Genomic DNA, 21,928 nt, shown 5'->3' with positions numbered 1-21,928 from the left:
TTCGTCCCAGTGTAAAACTGCCTCTAGCTTAGGCTCACACAGCCTCACTTCCTATTCTCTGGAAAGCTACAACACTTAGGAAAGTTAGGCATGTGTCAAAAATCACATCATCAGGAAGTTCCAGTGATTATTTTTGGCATATCTCTCTCTCTCACTAGCAGAGTGAACATAAATTATAAGTGCTTTGGCATTTAGTTACATATAATCTCATACTATTCTTTGCTTCTTTTATCTTCTAAATACAATTAACTTCTCACAATGAATTATTGTAGCCATAATTTGCAACTTTTTTTTATTTTATCCTTTCAACCATATAAGGGAGAAACAAGGACAGAGGGGGAAAGGGGGACTTGTTATTAAACTACTTCCTGCTGATTAGGGGTATCGAGTTCCTTGAGGCAGGTTTGCTCTTTGCTGTGAGGATATCGTGAGGATATCTAATTTCTTCTTCTTGTTTCTTCTTTGCACATAACTACTTAACAAACCACAACCAACCAACAACACCACAGTGCACACATACGTACACGCACACTCCTCCTTCTTGAGGCCCTAGCATTTATATACCTTCTGAAAAGTCCCCAGAATTCCAAAGGCAAACAATCACAGAAGCTAGCTGCAGCTGGCAAAAGCACACTCCTACTAAAGCACAAGGCAAATCAAAGTCAGCTGCTGTGGATAATCTGAAGCAGCCCCATATCCCACACCTGGGATTGAAATGAAAACATATTCCCATAATATTTCTGTGTTTTTTCAAAGAAACCAAAATCCTCACTCTAAAAGATCAACAACAACAACAACAACAACAACAAAAAGTTAAGCAAAGGGATAGCTATCTTTAAGAAGAACAGAACCAAAAGGAGATTTTTTTAGGGGGAAACTTACCAATATTTGCAAACCTACTTAGAAGGAGTCCATGAACACGGGGAGTTTGAAGATATATGACAAAGGGCTCTAATGAACCAAAAGGAGCAGAAGAAAAGTAGGTCAGGAACACAGGTCAGGGAGTGCTGCATCTTCAGGGTTGACTAGCCAGGTCAGAGCAGTACCCAGAATTCTGGAAAGGTAAGGCAGGCTCCCTTTACATTTCTACGTCAGTCCCTCCTGAGAGTTCTGTTGATTTGCAGAGAGCTAAGAGTTCAGAGCTGTTTTCTAAGCTTGGGAACTAAAAGCATTAACTCTCAGAACTTAGCCTTGAAGCCAGCAGATGGGGTCAGACTCTAGCTCGATCTCTCAGAGCTGAGACCTTGAGGAGCAAAGGAGGGAGGTCTTCATTTACAACCCACGTAGGCAAGTGCTTACAACTCAGTCTTTGTTCCTTGGGTCTCTTCTAGCTCAAATAATTATTTTATGTACTATATCAAAGCTATAACCACCAAAGAAATATAAATGCCTTTGGACAGCAATCTTTATAGGAATTCTAGTTGCAAATGAGTTTGTTATCTGTAATGTCTTTACTATTGAAGTATATTTCCTTTAAGCCTAAAAACCAACCATTCAACATAAATTCTATGATTAGTAATCTTTGCCTTTTTCTCAACAACTGTCAGGAGAAAACTCATTGTTTTAGAACCCACACTTGGAATGCTCTAAATTAGTTGCTACTAAATACATAAAAAATCTATTATCGTAAATGTGCATACCACATAAAATTCTATGTAAGGGTGACGACTCTTCAAATATTGGGAACACCTGAAGAGAGGTGACCTTGTTGCCCTCAATTACAACTAATAGCGGGGGGGGGGGGGCGCGGCAGAGAGGGGGAATGGTCATTTTGAACCAACTTCATTAAACAAGCTCTTCTTAGAGCCTAACAAAATATTATTAAATTGAAATCCTCTCCATGCTCTAATCCTCTGGCCCAGTCCACCCCACTCCATTCCCACATGCTGCCTCTCTCATAGTAGTAAATGACAGTGCTAGGCTAGAGAAACAGAGCAGGCCTCTGATGCTCCTATGCTTGCCTCAATTTGCAGTCTGGTTCTGACCCATCCACTGTTCAGTGGCCATCATTTCAGTAAGGAAGTAACTGCTCATTCTGCCACCTTGCAGGGCACTGGTTAATACACAGAATATGCACAAAGAAAACTATCCCTTAATGCTCACATTCCAAATGGCTTCAAGCTGTGATAAATGCTAGCTTCAAAACAGTTAATAAGATTGCAGAGCAGTTAATATACCAAGGAATAATCCCACCATGTTTTTACACATTAATTTTACAAAAACAGGATTCCTTCCAACTAGGTCACATCTAAATTCCCTACAACTGAACAAAAAGCAGAATCAAAAGCAAAAGAAAGAAAATCAAAATTAATATGCAAATGTATACCTGAAATTTGGTTTGGAACTTTTAAAGCTATTTAAGGCACTAGGTATATCAACTATTCTCCCTCAATAAAGTTTAAAAGCCACTTCAAAGAGTTATTCATTGTAAAAATTATGTAGAATACAAAAGAGCCTAATAGTTCAGATCCTAAGGCTTTAGTGATAGTTGTGTGGTTTGTGACTTCCGATAACAAACACCCATATAAACAGAGAGGGAACTTGTCTAATTTGGGCCTCAGATATGGAGTCTGAGACTGTCAAATCAGACCTTAGATACATTACTTTAATCACTATTATCTCTCTACCTCCAGTGATACACAATGTACCATTATTTAAATAGCAAGCAATTGGGAAGACCTTGTATATTCTTCAACATGGTTTGGTTAAATAAATTATCGTATTTCCATATAATGAATACTAAGTCACAATGTTTAAAAGAGGTGGCTCTTAAATATTATATATACTTATATATTATGTATATATTTGTATTTTATAATATACACATGTGGAAAAATGCCAGTATATAAAATACCAAAGATAGTATGCCATACTTAAGGGGGAAAAGCAAAGCATTCTTCCGCATCCCTATAAAACTGAAATGGTCTGTATGAAGACACAGAAACTGTAAGGATGGGGGGGCACTAGAGGTGAGGGGGCTGCAATGAGAGGGAAACTTATTGCACTATATGCTCTCTCCACTTTTTAAATCACATACTGCATTTGTGAACCAATATTATGCTTTGAGTGTGAAATATCCCCACAGGCTCACATATCTGCACACTTGCTCTCCAGATGCCAAGCAACTTAGAAAGGTTGGGAACCTTTAGAGTTGGGGTGAGCTGAGGGAAGTAGGTTGCTGAGAAGCAGAACTGCTAGTTGCAGCCCATCCCCAGTTCTGGCACAACACCCTGCATCCTGACCACCACTGCAATGGAACAAGCTGCCTCCCACTCCAGGGACCTCGTCTCACACTGCTCATCGCTGCCATGATATACTTAATTTCCAGGACTGTGAACCAGAATAATCTTTCTTTTAAGTTATTTCTTTCAGATATTCTGTCAGTGAAATGAGAAAAGTAACTAATGCAGAAAATTAGAATCACTGAATAGTTTTTTGTTGTGGAAAAACCTAGCCACGTGGTTTGTAGAATATTGGAAGTGTTCTCAGGGGAAGAGGAAGGAGTTTGGGGCTTCAGGTGACAGAGGTCATAGAATGCTGGAGGCGGAGCTTACTGAGCTATTCTGCTGGGAGCTCAGAAGACCACAAAGCTAATACAAATACACATGAAGTCTGTGCTTGTGTCATTTTAGAGGGGCCCATTTGCTTGGTGGAGGAAATTTCATTGCAGTATAGCATTCAAGTTACCACTCATTGCTCTTAATCATATTTAGATGAAAGAGAGCAGAACACAGAGAAGAAAGATGTGAAAAATGTGCAGCTTGGCAAGGAAAGGAATGTGAGTAAGTTTAAGGATGTAGACAAAGTGGTCCTATGGTTAAGAGATTGAGTGCAGCTACAGGGAAACTTCCCACTCTCTGTTGGGATGATGGGAAAGGTCCCTGGAGTTGCCCCTAGTGACTGCATCCATCTAGTATATAAACATATAAATCCTCTCGGAATGAGAAAATAGACAGCATCTGAGAAAGCAGACTGCCAGCACAGCCTTACAGAGACGGCCAAAGGAAATGTCTCCCCTGGCTCAGTGCTCAAAGGCCACTGGAGCTGTGGAAGAGGGGGGCCAGGCCACATCACAAGCTGGACATGGCAGCAGCATTCCCATGGTGCTCCTTTGCAAAAACATAGAACGTAAGTTTTATAGTGTTGTGAGGGCTTGCACCAAGCTATTGAAGCCAGGCAGTGTATAGCTGAGTAGTATTCCCTTTGTGACGCTCCTGACTGGGAGTCTGGGTAAAGGTATGAAATTGAAACCCAGGTTTCAGTTGGAATCCCAAATGTTTCAGGTGCTAAGAAAGCAGCATATTCCCTGGGACAAGCTGTAGATTCCCAGTCGAACTGACCCAAGGAAGAGTCTACATTTGCTCCAGAAATCAGAGCTGAAGGAGCAGGGCCACCCAAGTCTGTTGGAGCTCTAGGTGTCAGGCATGAGACTGCATGAGTTGGCGTATGCCCTGGTAGGGTTTGACTTTGTTTGATCTGTTCTTTTCCTGGTTATACCCCCATTTCTCCCATCTAGAGTCAGAATATTGACTCGGTGCCACTGTAAACTGGAAGTGTAGAACTTTGTCTTTGATTTTTCAGGGACTCAGAGTTAAAAGATTACCCTGAGTTACGAGGAGACTTTGAACAGTGCTGGAGTTGTAAACTATGGGGACTTTTAAAGTTAGACAGAATGTACTTTTCATTATGAGATGACCATGAGCCTATGGGGGTCAGGGGCCAAATGGTATGGCTGAATGTAAAAAGACTCATGTGTTTGAACAGTTGGTCCTCTATAATGGGTGGCACTGTTTTGGGATGCTGTAGAACCTTTAGGTAGTGAGATTTAGATGGACGAAGAGAAGATGGAAGAGGGTCACTGGGTAATGGGGCAGAGATCCCATGTTCTACCTGGGCTCTGGTTCTAGCCCAAGCTCTCTACCTCCTGCCTGTCACTTCAATGTAACCAGGCAGCTCATGCTTCTGCCCCCACAGTCATGAGCCACTCTGCTGCAGTCTCACCCTGACATGATGGGCTGCATTCCCTGACTAAACAGCTAAAATAAACCCTTCCCTTCACGTTGTTTGTGCCAGGGATTCTATTATAACAATGTGAAAAAGAACTACCACTTAGCAGATGTCCAATAATTAGTGTGTGTGTGTGTGTGTGTGTGTGTGTGTGTGTGTGTGTGTGTGTTGGAAAACAATCTGGCAGTTTCTCAGAAAATTGGAAATAGTTCTACCTGAAGACCCAGATATACCACTCCTGGGCATATACCCAAAAGATGCCCCACCATATCACAAGGACATGTGTACCACTATGTTCATAGCAGGATTATTTGTAATAGCCAGAAGATGGACACAAGCCAGATGTTCCACGATAGAGGACTGGATACAGAAAATGTGGTTCATTTACACAATGGAATACTATTCAGCTATTAAAAATGAAGACATCATGAATTTTGCAGGAAAATGGGTGGAAATATAAAATATCATCCTAATGTGAGGTAACACAGACTCAAAGGGAGATGTATGGTGTGTACTCACTGATAAGTGGATATTAGCCCAAAAGTTCAGAATACCCAGGATACAACTCACAGACTGTAGGAAGCTTAACAAGAAAGAAGGCTCAAGTGTGGATACCTAAAACCCACTTAAAGGGGAAACAAAATAATCATGGGAGGCAGAGGAAGGAGAAAACTAAGTGAGAGGGGGGGAGGAAGGAGAAGAAAGGGGACCACCCATCCATCTTCAAAAATTTTAACACAGAATTGTTCCTGTCTAAAGGAAATGCAGGGACAAAAAATAGAGAAGAGACTGAAAGGAAGGCCACCCAATGACCAGCTCTACTTTGGTTCTATCCCATGCACACACACATCAAATCCTGACACTATTACTTGAGGCCATATTGTGTGTGCAGACAATATGCATGTATGTGAAGCCTGGCATGGCTGTCCTCTGAGAGGCTCTACCAGCAACTGACTGAGACAAATGCAGACACTTACAGCCAACCATTGGATTGAGATCAGGGACCAATATGGAAGAGTTAGAGGAAGAACTGAAGGAGCTGAAGGAGATTGCAACTCCATAGGAAGAACAACAGTGTCATCTAACCCAGACCCTTCAGAGCTCACAGAGACTAAACCAAAAACTAAGGAGCATACATGGGCTGGTTCATGACCCCAGGCACATGTGTAGTAGATGCCTCAGTGGGAGAGGATGCACTTAATCCTGTGGAAACTCGATGCCACAGAAAAGAGGGATGCTGGTGAGGTGGGGGTATGGCTAGGTGGGGAGCATCCTTTCAGAGGCTGGGGCCTGGGGGACCAGGAAGGGCAACTTTTGGAATGTAAATAAATAAAATAATTTAATAAAAAGGAGAATATCTTAAACAAAGGAGAAAGTTCCCAAGTCCAACTGAAGTATAGCAATAATAGCATTCTTCAGTGTCTTCTGAGCTCTTGGAGAAAATCAAAGTATCTGTACCATGACAGCAGTTTGCAGGGAGAATGAGTAGCTTAATACAATATGCTTGCTGCCATGCAGTACTCAAAAGACATTTCAAACAAACACCTACAAAGGAAAGCCAACTTGTGTGGTTCCTCAACATGCTTAGGGGATTGGTTCCAGGACCTCCGTAATGCCAAGATCTATAGATCCACCACACAGAAGATCATCTCTAGAGTACTTATAACTTAAAACCATGTGAACAGTTGCTATGCTGTATTGTCAAGGGAACAAAGACAAAAAAATCTGTATGTGTTCATCACAGACGCAACATTCTTATTCTTGAATCTTTTCCATCTGCGGTTAGTTGAATCTGTAGATATGGACCTCCTAAGAGAGAAAGGGCCGGCTGCACATCTGTAGTGGTAAGGCAGTTAAAGTCCAATGCAAAAAATATGGACCAAACCCACATGCTGGGAAAGTGTAAAGGTTTCAGAAGAGTAGCGATCTTGTTCTACAGAGCACTGATTTTAAAGGCTATTTTATCATTGCTGTGCAATAACACCAGCAGAACTGACTTTACACATCTTGTTTTCAGTCTGTGGCATCCATAGCTCTAGTAATCACGAACTTAATGTCTTATCAAGCTTTCTGTCAAAGGGACCAGTGGATCTCCAGATACAGTCCTGAGCCCCCCACCCCAAGATGACTTCCAAAGACTCTCAGTACATTTTTCAAGGAGCTCTTTTTAAGAAAAATGACAATAAGGCTAGGTGCAGTGACATATCTCCATAGTCCCATCACTTAGAAGGCAAGGCAAAAGGACCGTGAGTTCAAGAGCAGGTTGGATTGCATTGTGAGACAAGAAAAGAGGGGAGGGGGATGTCAAAGTGAGTCAACATAAGCATAGCTCACTACAAAGATTTCTCCCAGCACAGACAGAGTCCTGCACTACTGCCTCCCACAGTCACACTGCAGCATCTTTAACACTACCTTCCTGACTCTTCTACTTTTGACTTCTTAAAGGATTTTGTAAAACTTCTATAAAATCTGGCTTATTTTTTTTAAAGGCTAAAGACTTGATAAAAGCCAAATATCATTACCTATAAATATAGATAATTCTTTTATGTGTATGGTGTTTTTACCTGCATATATGTCTGTGCTCCATGTGCCTCGCACCCACAGTTGTCAGAAGAGAACATTGAATCCCCTGAAACTAGAGTTACAGAGAATTGTGAGCTGCCATGTGGGTGCTGAGAACCAAGCCTGGATCCTTTGGAAGAGCAGCCATTGTTCTCACTTAACCACTGGGCCATCTCTCCAGACCCTGAATGTTTCTTAAACATTCTCTTTTCAAAACATTCAGTCATTAAGAGCAGATCTGACTGCTTTGAAGGATGGCTTCTTTTTGCCACAGTCATCATTTTGTGGAATTCTAAGGCAGAATTGGGCAAGAGATTGGCCAACCCACTTCATAGTGTGGTACTACTCCAGAGTGAGGCACACAGGCTGTGCACCAGTTACATGCCCACCTGCACATGCACTTCTAGCGTTGTACACAGAGGTGAGGATTAGCATCAGTTGCTGACCTTTCAGGGATCTGACAACAGAAAAGCTCTTGTGTAATCTGCTCTGAGCAGTAACAAAGGCTCCAATGCCTGCTTTTAGGTCCAGAATTTAGGCTTTCTACTTCTGCAAAAAATAATAGCAAAAGCTAAAATGACTTATATTAAGAAATTCCTCGGTCACAGTAAGGCTGGCTGGCTGGCTGCCACTACTACCTGCCAAGCAGACCTACAAAAAGGCTAGCCTCATGAGGAGAAAGGCCCAGAACAACTGAAAGTGGCAGCTATCCTACATCTATCTGCCTCAGTTTGTGTATTCCTGTCTTTGTAGCAACTGTCAGAGTCTAGATGGTTCCAGGCTGTCTATATTTCTTTAATTAAACTTCACTACATTAATACATGTGTGGCAACGTCTTTATTAGGAGGGAGGAACAAGAAAAGAAAAATCAAAGACTGCTCTAAATTAAGTCGTGCTTCAGACACATTTCACACTGGTGTCTTATCGCTCCTGGAGTTGGCGCTTGAGGTAGAAATGGCTGCCTATGAACAGGCAATGGTTCCTATTTCCACTACAAAGTGATCTGTACTTTAGACTCAATTAACTTTCAAATGCAAAGGAGGCCTGAAATGCAGCTCACACACAGGGCTCTTGTCTAGCACAAGTAAGGTCCTAGGTGTGACCCCTGGCACCACATTAAATAAACAAATAAACAAACAATAACACAAATAAATCAAAGGCATTGTAAAAGGAATAGGAAACAAAAATGAAACCTAGTTTCTTTTGCAAAAACAATATTCTATAATATTAATCTATACATGCTCTATCATCTATCTTCCCTAGAGAATTGTCAAAAATTGATGATAAGACCCTATACCAATAAAATGTACATCTGTAACTTCTCTAGGGACTACATTATAACATTATATAAGGCAAGGCATGAAGAATATTCAAAATTATGACCAACAATCCCTTAACAAGGTATTTTAAAGAAGCCAGCATACTTCTTGTTAAGGTGGATAAATGGTTGAGAACCCAACAAAGCAGTTGGTGTAGGATTCAAGGTGTACAAAAAGAATACATGTCATTGGGTGCAAGAATTACTCTCACCATGGAAAGGTGGCAAGTAGAAACTACACCCAGGCAAGGACACAGCTAGTGGACACCTGCAGTCCCTCAAAGATACGTTCAAAAATGGCCTGAAGCTCAGAATTCACTGTCCTGTACTTCCTCAATCTCTGGGTTTTGTTTTGCTCCTTGCTTTTTGAGTGGGAGACATCATGGAGCCAAGGGCATACACAGTGGGCTTCACAACACATTTTCACTGCAACTCCCCTGGAGAAGCTTCACAAACAGGAGTTCTGTACTCCGCAATGTGCACCGTGTTCCATGCACGTTATAGATACACATATTTTCTGTTTTCATATGCAAGGACTCTAAAGCTGGCAAGCCATCCAACAGATAGCTCAGATAAAATTAAAAGACAGATTTTTCTACTATGTAAACATGTCTCTGTTTCTAAAATATTTTAAACTTATTCCCACAAATATAGTATTAAAACCACTGCCAATTAGAAATTCAAGAATAAATAGGATTCTCTATTGAAACATTTTTCAATAGGAAAGGAAAGGATAATTAGTGAACAGAAACAAACAATAAACCTATCTGGGTTTCAGGTACTAATAAATAGAAAGGAAAATTAGCAGCCATAAATTCCAGCTAATCTATAGCTTCTTTATGTGAGAGTTAGAAAGAGAACTTTTGTTTTAAATCTGGTCATGTTTGGTTGTTTGGGCTTCCAAAACAACTAGATTGATCATATCTAAAGTCTGAGTATTTTGTTACTATTGCAGAATATTGCACATAAATATAGTGTTTATTGAAAGAAGAGAGAGATTGTCTTCAAAAATTGGCACAACTCTCAATTGTTGAGAATTTCATCCATAAGGAAAAAGCAGAGGAGTGCTGGAATGAAATATTTTACATAATGCAATCACAGTCACATCCTTCATCTAATATAATCAGTATTCTATATTTATTGCCTACCAAAAAAACCATAATTACTCATTGATTTGATCAAAATTACTAGGTGACTTGAGCAATTGAATCAGCTATCCAGCCTATAGAGTAATTAGTCAAATCAGTGGTCTGTCAACACGACTAACATTTTCTGAAGTGTGGATTAGACTCTACAACAATATGGCAATCCCTCCAAATCTGTTCCCAAACCTTGGTTGATCTTGTTTAACTCACAGACTATTCTCTTCATAATTTAATTTACTCTATATACCTATGAGCTCTTTCTTCCCTTCAAGGCAAGAAAGGAAAGTGACAACAGATGCTGCCTTAAAAAATTCAGTGAAATTTGATACTCTTGTTTCAGGAAAGAGAAATGAAAGGATAGGGAGGAAGAAAGGGGTTGTTTTTGTTATCCGATTTGAAGGATGCAGTCAAGGAAAAGGAAACAAAAATGGGGTCTTACCAATCAAACCTCTTCTCAGAACTTCACGTTCCATTAAACGCCACAATCCTGCTGATTTGGTGCCAAATGTCTCTAAAATGTTCTTACCCAAGGAGAGTATGTTTTAGAAAGAATGAGGAAGGCAATATATTTAAAGGCTAGGGGAAATTTTCTTCCATTTACTAGGGTCAGTAAAACATCTATCACATGGACACAGAAACACCTTACAGAATAAACGATCAGAGGCACTCCACAGGAGATCAAAGAGCCAGTGTCTCTGGGCGCTTCAAACAAGTAAGCTTCTGGACAGATCCCCTGTGATTCCTCTCTTCAATCTAGTTTATACCATTGTAGAGAGAAGCAGAAAGCAGAACCTGCTATCCCAAAAAATGTGATTTAAAAAAATTCTAGTCTGGCTCCTTAGAAAAAAAATCTTTCAAAGTCATTAAATAGGATAATAATATAATAGAAATTAAAAAACAAAAAGCAAACCTGTTCAAACTAGTTCCATGCACTGACTATATGAGTAGGTATATAAGAACATCCTCTGCTTGGCGCAATGATAACATGCACTGAAAATGGTTGCAGACTTAGCAGAAGTAACTGGATATATTTACCTGACATCCTAAAATCTAACTCCACCTGTTTGGACTAGAAGAGATTGTTACATACATTCCTGTCCCATGTATAGGTCAAAGAAAAAGTGGATATTAAAAGTTCAAGCAGGAGGACTTGAGGGATGGTCCACTGGATAGAGTGCCTGCTGCACAAGCATGGGAACTTGATTTCAGATCCCCTAGTAAAAAAGCTAGACACCGTGGCTTCAGCCTGCAACCTTGGTGTTGAACCTAGCCGTGTTCCATGTAAGTGAAGCCAGACAGTTATGTGACTATGTTAAAGCAAATGAGAATGGACCCCAGGGGCTCATTGACCAAATAGCTTAGTTAAAAGTATGAGCTCCAGATTCAGTGAAAGATTTTTGGCTCAAAAGGTAAGATGAAGAACAACAGAGAAAGACATCAGACATCAACCTCTGGCTCCTACACAAGTGTGTGTGTGTGTGTGTGTGTGTGTATACATATATATGTATATATACATACATACATACACACATACATACACACAAACAGAGACAGACAGATAGACAGACAGACAAAGGGGGAGGGTAAAATTCAAAATAGAATATTGCCCATTATAATTTCAGTCAATATCCATGTGTTTGCCAAGCTGAGCAACATTGTGCTAAATTTAAGTGCCTGTTACATAGCAGCTTCTTAAGCCTGCCTACTAACATTACTAACATTGTTCCTCTTTCTACCTCTTATTTTAACTATGTCTCCCTATGGCAATGCAGGCCCTGGTATAGTTCTTTAAAACTGGATTCAGGACTTCTGGAGGGTGAGAGGCTTAACTCTGATCACTCATGAGTTATTTCCATGCCTTGGTGGTGCCGTGGCTTCACAGCAATAGAACAAATAACAGTTACGAAGACACTGGGGAAAGGCTTGCTCCAGCAAATGATAGCAATGGCCACCAGGGAGAAAGGCTGCCTTTCACGGAGCGAGTGTTCTACGCCAGACACCACCCTACATTGTCAGTTCGTCTTTACAGCCACCCAGTGAGGTGGGGACTGCTTTTCCCATTTTATAGAAGGAGGGATCAAGACTTAAAGAAGTCATATTGCTGGCAGGATGCAGGATCAGTACTGGGAGGATAGCAAGGGAGAAATCAAGAATCACTCTGTAGCTGTGACCAAGAGAAAAAGCTTTGAATGGCTTCACCAAAAGCAGCTCCTTAGTCCCAAGCTTAGTACATGTGTTGCTACATAGCTGAGAGGGATAGAAGAAACACCCATGTAGGGCAATGCAAAATGTGTTGGTGCATACACAGGAGGTCCTCCTACCCTCCCCTTGTCCTAGGTGCAACAATTACTGAGATCAGTACATGGCTGTGGCTGTGTAGGCAGTCCTGTCTTCTTGGAACTGAGAGATTTATTCTCTCAGCTGGGAGAAGCACTGCTACTGACAGCCCTTTCCCAGAAACTGCTCTCTATTGAATACTTGAGGGCAGCCCATACCCATGATTAAGAAAGTTTGATAATCATTTATTATCCATCATCACAGCTTTCTGAATGGCCAAACCAGGTCTTGAGATTTTATGGTTGGTAATAAATGCCTTCTGCCTGGGCCAGGAATAGATTCAGAGTACAGATCCTAACCACAGATAACCACCTCAGAGTCTGCACCCAAGATGGCATGTAGCAAGCACAGCTACCATCCATCATCTAAGAAACAATACATCTGAGGTTTCTAAAGATGGTTAGGAAGGGAAAGGTTTTAAATATTATTTTAAATGGTGCAAGCCTTCAAACATGGAGCAATCGCTTCCTCTGCAAAGCAATCTGACAAATATAATCCAAGCCTGCTTCAGCATGCTCAATTGATTTTTTCCATCAATCGACCCTTTATAGTTCCAATTGACTACAAAATTATGTCAGGAAGCAACACAAGTTCTGTGTTACCTAAAGCCCTGCGTATTTATATTTCCACTCAGTAGGCATTTATCCTTCATGTTAAGCTAAAAAGTAGTTTGGCTAATTTATAAACACATAAATTGCAACAACATCAAGAACAAGAATAATAAACTAAGCCAGGTACTTGCTTTTTTCTTTCAAAAACAAACTCTTCCAGGGGCTGCAAGTGTAGCTAGAAAATACAGAAGGACTATACCTGTGGATATCTTGCCACTTCTACAGAATGCAACCAAAGACCTGCTGTTCTTGATGACAACTCTTCAGAAGACAAAATAGACCTAATCAACAGCCCTACTTATGAAGGCAAGTCCCACTAGTTTCCTGGTTTCTGAATAGAAATAATCCACTCTATTCAGAGTAAGGAAATATTTAGCCTCCATAATTTTAGTCAATTGATTTGTAATAAAGGTGAGATATAAATTTAACATGTTGCCAGCCTTGAAATGGCTGTCCTTTTAATAGCTTCAAATACTCACAGTACCAAAGAAATGCTGGACACCTGGGTCACTGCATTTACCTTTCATCCTATGCTACTAATGTAGAAATATATTAACCCATGCTGTGCAGACCTTCCTAGCAAGTACTCCCACCCTTCTGAGTCTACAGAGCAGGGCTGTACCAAGGGAGGGGCTCAGAGAACTTGTTCCAAGGCAGGGGGGAAAAATCAAGCTGAGTCTGTCTCTAATATTCAGCTCCATGCCACAAAGAAAACCTACAAAGAGAAAGCAAGTGAACATTCTAAGGAGTACCAATGCCTCTGTCTGAGGGACAGTCACATTTCAGGTTTCACACTCTCGCCCTATGATCTGCTAAAGACACTCAAAACGTCCTATGTAGGGAAAAGAGGTTTAAATCATGACAGAGGTGGATTATCAGATTAACTTAATCTGAATCCCTTTACCTTAGTCCTAAAGAGTTCAAAGAAAGCATTGATTATTTTTTCTATGGTCATGGGCTGTACCTCCAAATTTGGCTAGCCATGTTCCATGTAAGTGAAGCCAGTTATGTGACTATGTTAAAGCAAATGAGAAGCAATGAAACAGAGTTGAAAACTTAGTAACCTTGAAAACTTAGGGGTAGAGAGAGTGCTTGGTTTTCTGTTTTTAAAATCACTTTTGGCTGGGACAGACACCTGGCAGGTCTGCTCCATTAAGACACCTTATCCTGAACCTTCCTAGAGCAGTGGAGGAACCACTGCACTCAGAGCAGCAGGATTTCAGGATCCCTGAGGAAGCCTGAGTCCCAGGAGCTCTTCCACCCAGGAGCTCAGGATCACAAGATCACAGAGACATCTGGACCCTGAGGAGTTCTGATACAAGCAAGATAACTGGAAAGCAGGCTACAGTCAGGGACAGTGAGTGCAGGTAGCACTAGAGTTAACCAGATAGTGAAAGGCAAGCGCAAGAACACAAGAAACCAAAACCAAAGTTATCTGGAAAAATCAGAACCCAGTTCTCCTACCATAGCAAGTCCTGGACACTCCATCACACCTGAAAAGCAGGATTCAGATTTAAAATCACTTCTCATGAGGATGATAGAAGACTTTAAGAAGGACGTAAACAACTCCCTTAAAGAAATACAGGAGAACACAAGTAAACAGGTAGAAGCCCTTAAAGAAGAAACACAAAAATCCCTTAAAGAATTACAAGAAAACACAACCAAACAGGTGAAGGAATTGAACAAAACCATCCAGGATCTAAAAATGGAAGTAGAAACAATAAAGAAATCTCAAAGGGAGACTACCCTGAAGATTGAAAACCTAGGAAAGAAATCAGGAGTCACAGATGCAAGCATCACCAACAGAATACAAGAGATGGAAGAGAGAATCTCATGTGCAGAAGATACCATGGAAAACATTGACACAACTGTCAAAGAAAATGCAAAATGCAAAAGGCTCCTAACCTAAAACATCCAGGAAATCCAGGACACAATGAGAAGACCAAACCTAAGGATAATAGGTATAGATGAGAGTGAAGATTCCCAACTTAAAGGGCCAGTAAATATCTTCAACAAAATTATAGAGGAAAAGTTTCCTAACCTAAAGAAAGAGATGCCGATGAACATACAAGACGCCTACAGAACTCCAAATAAACTAGACCAGAAAAAAAAATTCCTCCGTCACATAATAATCAAAACATCAAATGCACAAAACAAAGAAAAATACTAAAAGCAGTAAGGAAAAAAGGTCAAGTAACATATAAAGGCCGACCTATAAGAATTACACCAGACTTCTCATCAGAGATTATAAAAGCCAGAATATCCTGGAGTGATATCATACAGACCCTAAGAGAACACAAATGCCAGCCCAGACTACTATACCCAGCAAAACTCTCAATCACTATAAATGGTGAAACCAAGATATTCCATGACAAAACCAAATTTACACAATGTCTTCCCACAAATCCAGCCCTACAAAGGATAACAGATGGAAAACTCCTACACAAGGAGGGAAACTACAACCTAGAAAAAGCAAGATCTTCCAAAAAACCCATAAGAAGATAGCTACACAAACATAATTACACCTCTAATAACAAAAATAACAGGAAGAACAATCATTTTTCCTTAATATCTCTTAACATCAACAGACTCAATTCCCCAATAAAAAGACATAGACTAACAGACTGGATACGTAAACAGGACCTAGAATTTTGCTGCATACAAGAAACGCACCTCAGTGGCAAAGACAGACACTACCTCAGATTAAAGGGCTGGAAAACAATTTTCCAAGCAAACTGTCCCAAGAAACAAGCTGAAGTAGCCATTCTAATTTCAAATAAAATTGACTTTCAACCAAAAGTTATCAAAAAAGATAAGGAAGGATACGTCATACTTATCAAAGGAAAAATCTACCAAGATGAACTCTCAATTCTGAACATCTATGCTCAAAATGCAAGAACACCGATATTCATAAAAGAAACTTTACTAAAGCTCAAAGCACGAATTGCACCTCACACAATAATAGTGGGGGATTCCAACACACTAGCAACTTGACAACACCGGTGAAAGCTCTAAACAAAAGAAGCAAATACACTAAATAGAAGTGGACTACAGGAAATAAGAAACAAAAAAACTATACAAAGTATCAACAAAGCCAGGAGCTGGTTCTTTCAGAAAACCAACAAGATAGATAAACCCTTAGCCAGACTAACCAGAGGGCAGAGACAGTATCCAAATTAATAAAATTAGAACTGAAAACAGAGACATAACAACAGAAATTGAGGAAATTCAAAAAATCATCAGGTTCTACTACAAAAGCTTATACTCAACAAAACTGGAAAATCTGGATGAAATGGAATTTTTTCTAGACAGATACCAGGTACCAAAGTTAAATCAGGAGCAGATAAACCATCTACACAGTCCCATAACCCATAAAGAAATAGCAACAGTCATTAAAAGTCACCCCACCAAAAAAAGTCCAGGACCATATATATGATTTTAGTTCAGAATTCTATCAGACCTTCAAGGAAGACCTAATACCAATTCTCTTCAAACTATTCCACAAAATAAAAACAAAAGGAACACTGCGCAATTTGTTAAACGAACCCATCATGCTCATACCTAAACCTCTCAAAGACCCAACAAAGAAAGAGAACTTCATACCACTCTCTCTTATGAATATCGATGCAAAAATACTCACTAAAATTCTTGCAAACCGAATCCAAAACACATCAAAACAATCATCCATCATGATCAAGTAGGCTTTATCCCAGGAATGCAGGGATGGTTCAATATACAGAAATCCAGTAATGTGATCCACTATATAAACAAACTCAAAGAAAAAAAACCACATGATCATCTCACTAGATGCTGAGAAAGCATTTGACAAAATTCAACATCCCTTCATTGTAAAAGTCTTGGAAAGATCAGGAATTCAAAGCCCATACCTAAACATAGTAAAAGCAATATACAGCAAACCCGTAGCTAACATCAAACTAAATAAAAACTTGAAGCAATCCCACTAAAATGAGGGACTAGACAAGGCTGCTCACTCTCTCCCTACCTATTCAACATAGTACTGGAAGTCCTAGCTAGAGCAATTAGACAACAAAAAGAAGTCAAAGGAAAGGAAGAAGTCGAAATATCACTATTTGCAGACGATATGATAGTATACTTAAGTGACTCCAAAACTTCCACCAGAGACCTCCTAAACCTGATTTTAAAAAAACCAACAACTTCAGCAGTAGCCTTCCTCTACTCGAAAGATAAATGGGCTGAGAAAGAAATTAGGAAAATGACACCCTTCACAATAGTCACAAATAACATAAAATATCTTGGTGTGAAACTAACCAAGCAAGTGAAAGATCTGTATGACAAGAACTTCAAGTCTCTGAAGAAAGAAACTGAAGAAGATCTCAGAAGATGGAAAGATCTCCCATGCTCATGGATCGGAAGGATTAATATAGTAAAAATGGCCATCTTGCCAAAAGCAATCTACAGATTCAATGCAATCCCCATTAAAATCCCAACTCAATTCTTCACAATTCATTTGGAATAACAAAAAACCAGGAGAGCAAAAACTATTCTCAACAATAAAAGAACTTCTGGAGGAATCACCATCCCTGACCTCAAGCTGTACTACAGAGCAATAGTGATAAAAAAAAAATTGCATGGTATTGGGACAGAGACAGGCAGGAAGATCGATGGAATAGGATTGAAGACCCAGAAATGAACCCACACACCTATGGCCACTTGATCTTTGACAAAGGAGCTAAAACTGTCCAGTGGAAAAAGCATTTTCAACAAACAGTGCTGGTTCAGCTGGAGGACAACATGTAGAAGAATGCAAATCGATCCATTTTTATCTCCTTGTACAAAGCTCAAGTCCAAGTGGATAAAGGACCTTCATATAAAACCAGATACACTGAAACTAATAGAAGAGAAGGTGGGGAAGAACCTTGAATACTTGGGCACAGAGGAAAAGTTCCTGAACAGAACACCAATGGCTTATGCTCTAAGATCAAAAATTGACAAATGGGACCTCATTAAATTGCAAAGTTTCTGTAAGGCAAAGGACACTGTCAATAGGACAAAATGGCAACCAACAGATTGGGAAAAGATCTTTACCAATCCACCATCTGATAGAGGGCTAATATCCAATATATACAAAGAACTCAAGAAATTAGATTCCAGACAACCAAATTACCCTATTAAAAAATGGGGTACAGAGCTAAACAAAGAATTCTCAATTGAGGAAATTCGAATGGCCAAAAAGCACCTAAAGAAATGTTCAGCATCCTTAGTCATCAGGGAAATGCAAATCAAAACAACCCTGAGATTCCACCTCATACCAATCAGAATGGCTAAGACCAAAACTCAGATGATAGCAGATGCTGGCAAGGATATGGAGAAAGAGGAATACTCCTCCATTGCTGGTGGGATTGCAAGATCATGCAACCACTCTGTTAATCAGTCTGGCAATTTCTCAGAAAATTGGATATAGCCAGGCAGTGGTGGCACAATTCTTTAATCCCAGCACTTGGGAGGCAGAGGCAGGCAGATTTCTGAGTTCTAGGACAGCCTGGTCTGCAGAGTGAGTTCAGGACAGCTAGGGTTACACAGAGAAACCCTGTATCGAAAAACAACAACAACAAAAACAAAAATATAAATAAAATTGGACATAGCATTACCTGAGGACCCAGCTATACCACTCCTGGGCATATATACCCAGAAGATGCTCCAACATATAACAAGGACACATACTCCACTATGTTCATAGCAGCCTTATTTATAATACCCAGAAGCTGGAAAGGACCTAGATGTCCTTCAACAGAGGAATAAATACAAAAAAAAATGTGGTACATTTATACAATGGAGTATTACTCAGCTATTAAAAACAATGAATTTGAGAAATTCTTAGGTAAATGGGTGGAACTAGAAAATATCATCCTGAGTGAGGTAACCCAATCACAAAAGAACACACATGGTATTCACTCACTGATTATTGGATTCACAGAAGCTTAAAATACCCAAAAGTCAACTCACAGACCACATGCAGCTCATGAAGAAGGAAGACCAAGTGTGGGTGCTTTGGTCCGTCTTAGAAGAAGTAACAAAATACTCAAGGAAGCAAATATGGAGACAAAGTGTAGGACAGAAACTAAAGGAGGGGCAGTCTGGAGACCATTCACCTGGGTATCCATCCCATGTGCAGTCACCAAATGTAGATGCTGATGTGGATGTCAGGAAGTGCATGCTGACAGGAGCCTGATATAGGTGTCTCCTTAGAGGTCTGCCAGAGTCTGACATATTCAGAGGCGGATGATCACAGCTAACCATTGAACTGATCAAGAGGTTCCCAATGGAGGGGTTAGAAAGAAGGAGCTGAAGAAGCTGAAAAGTTTGCAGTCCCATGAGGAGAGCAACAGTATCAACCAACCAGAGCTCCCAGGGTCTAAACCATTAGCCTGGGAGCACTTAGGGAGGGATCCATGACTCCAGCTGAATATGTAAGGAAGCATGGCCTTGTTGGGCATAGGTGGAAGAGGAGATCCATGAAGGCTGGACAACGAGTGTGGGGGAATTCAAGGGTGGGGAAGTGGGAGTTGGGGGGTGGGTGGGGGCACATCCTCATAGAAGCAGGAGGAGGGGGTTGGGATAGGGAGTTCCTGGGCAGGGGAAGGGATAACATCTGAAATGTAAATAAAATATCCAATAAAAAAATAAAAAATAAAATCACTGAGTCTTTACTGTCACATTGTTTCTAAGTCACTAAAACTCCCTGTGTCTTTCTTACCTTCAAAATGTGTGCCTAGGGCCTGGGGTAAAATCCAGGGTAGAATGCTTGCCTAAAATGTGTGAGGTCTTTGAATCTATCCCTGTTTCTACCGAATTAATTATCTATATCTATATCTATCCTGCCTTCAATAAATAATATGGTTAGGTTCCTTGCCATTCTGCCCTGATACCAATTTCTGTCCTATCTTGATTACTGCATTAGCTCCCTTTCTGTAACTGTAATAAAATATCATGGCCAGAAGCAGATTATGGAAAAAGAGTTTATTTTCACTTACAGTTCCAAAGGAAGAATCTATAATGGTGAGAGAGGCATAGCAGCAGGAAGCTGGAGTAGTATGATCCTGAAGGATCCTATTTTCAACCACAAACGAAGCAGAGAGAATGAATTTAAAGTGGGGTAAGACTGATCTTTCAAAGCCCATCTTCAGGGATGGACTTCCTCCAGTAAGGCTCGGCTCTTAAAGGTTCCATAACCTCCCCAAATAGCACCACCAACTAGGAACCAGGTGTTTAGATATCTGAGACACTTCTCACTTAAACCACCACATTCTTCTCCCCAGCCCTCAATAGGCTCATGGATGAAGCATAACAAAAAACTTCTCTTTTATAAGGCCTATCATATCACTGCTAAAATAAGGCCTATCATGTCACTGCTAAAAATCAACCATATCATACTCAAAGAGTACCATATTTTAACTATTCATGGCTCTTTGTTCATTGCCATTCAAACTCTGCCTCCTATTTTCCATTAGCAAAGATTTATAAAACAATTAGCAATCAATAAAAGCTGAGAAATGCTCTGGAATCTTTGTGCTACAGAGATAGGATAAACTGACTAAACTATTTGAAAGGTAAGTTTACACGCATATCAGAAGTCTCTAAGGTTACAACCTTGGAAGTACTTCACTTAGATATTTCACTATAAAGTATTTGACTATAAATATTCCAAAAATATTTATAGTCATGGGAAAATTGGAAGTAAGCAATATTTTCTTTACAGACAAATTAAGCAATTAAACCATTCACATTTAGTTATAATTTAGAATGATATTAAGTGAAGAAGGCAAGCTCATGTGATTAAGCAAGTGAAAAATAAAATATAAGAATGACCATAATTATGCATTGCGCATATATGTACAGTATTATAAATAAGACGTAAGGAGCAGGTAAACTGTGAATCTCCAAATGTGTTTATTTTCTTCCCTAATGTTTTCATATTCCAAATTCTTTGCAATAAGATGAAATAATTATAATCAAGTAACTCTGTATAGTAGAGGCTAGTCTTTAGCAATTAGTAACTTATTCTGCTAACTCAGTGTATTAGGAATTCAGACAGAGAAATGTCATTGTGGGCTGAGGTGGCCAAAGAGAATCCTAGAAGAGGGTTCTAGGGCTGCAGAGATGGCTCAGTGGATAAGTACTTGTCATACAAGCCTGATGGTATGAATTCAGACCTCAGAACCTAAATAAAAGTCAGACATCATAGCATATGTGTCTGTAATCTCAAAACTCTTCTGAGAACACAGGCGATGAGAGACAGGAGAATCTATGGATGCTCTCAGGCCAACTAGGCTAATGTGCAAAACAGTGAACGTTAAGAGAAACTGTCTCAAATAAAGTAGGAGAGACACCATATCTGAGGTCTATGACCTACACATGTGTAACATGGTATATGAATCCCACCATCAAACACAACACAAAACACACACACATGCACACACATACAGTTCATTTGTCAGAGACTTTACCACACAAATAGAATATGGACATATAGCTACTTTATAAGATCATAGATTCTAGGAATGGATTTCCTAGGTCCAAATTCTAGCTGGACTATTTCATTTGCCTATGAGTATTATGACAGTTAAAGTTATTTGTCTACTTGACAGAATCTAAATTTGCTTTGAAGATAGGCCTTTGGCATGCCTGTAGGAAATTATCTTAATTACATTTCTTGATGTTGGAGGAACATCTTAACAGTGGACAGAACCATTTCATGGGCAGGGTCCTGGACTAACTGAAAAGCTACAGAAGAACTGAGCACAAGCAATTCTATATCTGCTTCTTGACCATGGATACAGTATAATCAGCTGTCTCAAGTCCTACTGAAATAGCTCAAGCTCCTTCTTGGTAATGCTAGATTAATTATAACCTGGGACTGTGAACCAAAGTAAACCATTTTCCTCTTCAGTTGCTTTTGTTGTAGTATT

At 39.9% G+C, this 21,928-nt stretch overlaps 1 protein-coding gene across 1 annotated transcript in view; it reads right to left on the bottom strand.

Moving 5' to 3' along the window:
• Positions 1-21,928, bottom strand: part of Fam160a1 (family with sequence similarity 160 member A1) — a 158,276-nt gene that overhangs the window by 84,178 nt on the left and 52,170 nt on the right. The window lies entirely within an intron of this gene.

This window comes from Grammomys surdaster, unplaced genomic scaffold, assembly GCF_004785775.1.
Source record: "Grammomys surdaster isolate TR1022 unplaced genomic scaffold, NIH_TR_1.0 125834, whole genome shotgun sequence".
In the NCBI taxonomy this organism is placed as follows: domain Eukaryota; kingdom Metazoa; phylum Chordata; class Mammalia; order Rodentia; family Muridae; genus Grammomys; species Grammomys surdaster.
The sequence above is the reverse complement of the archived record's forward strand: the minus strand, read 5'-3'. Positions and strand labels throughout refer to the sequence as shown.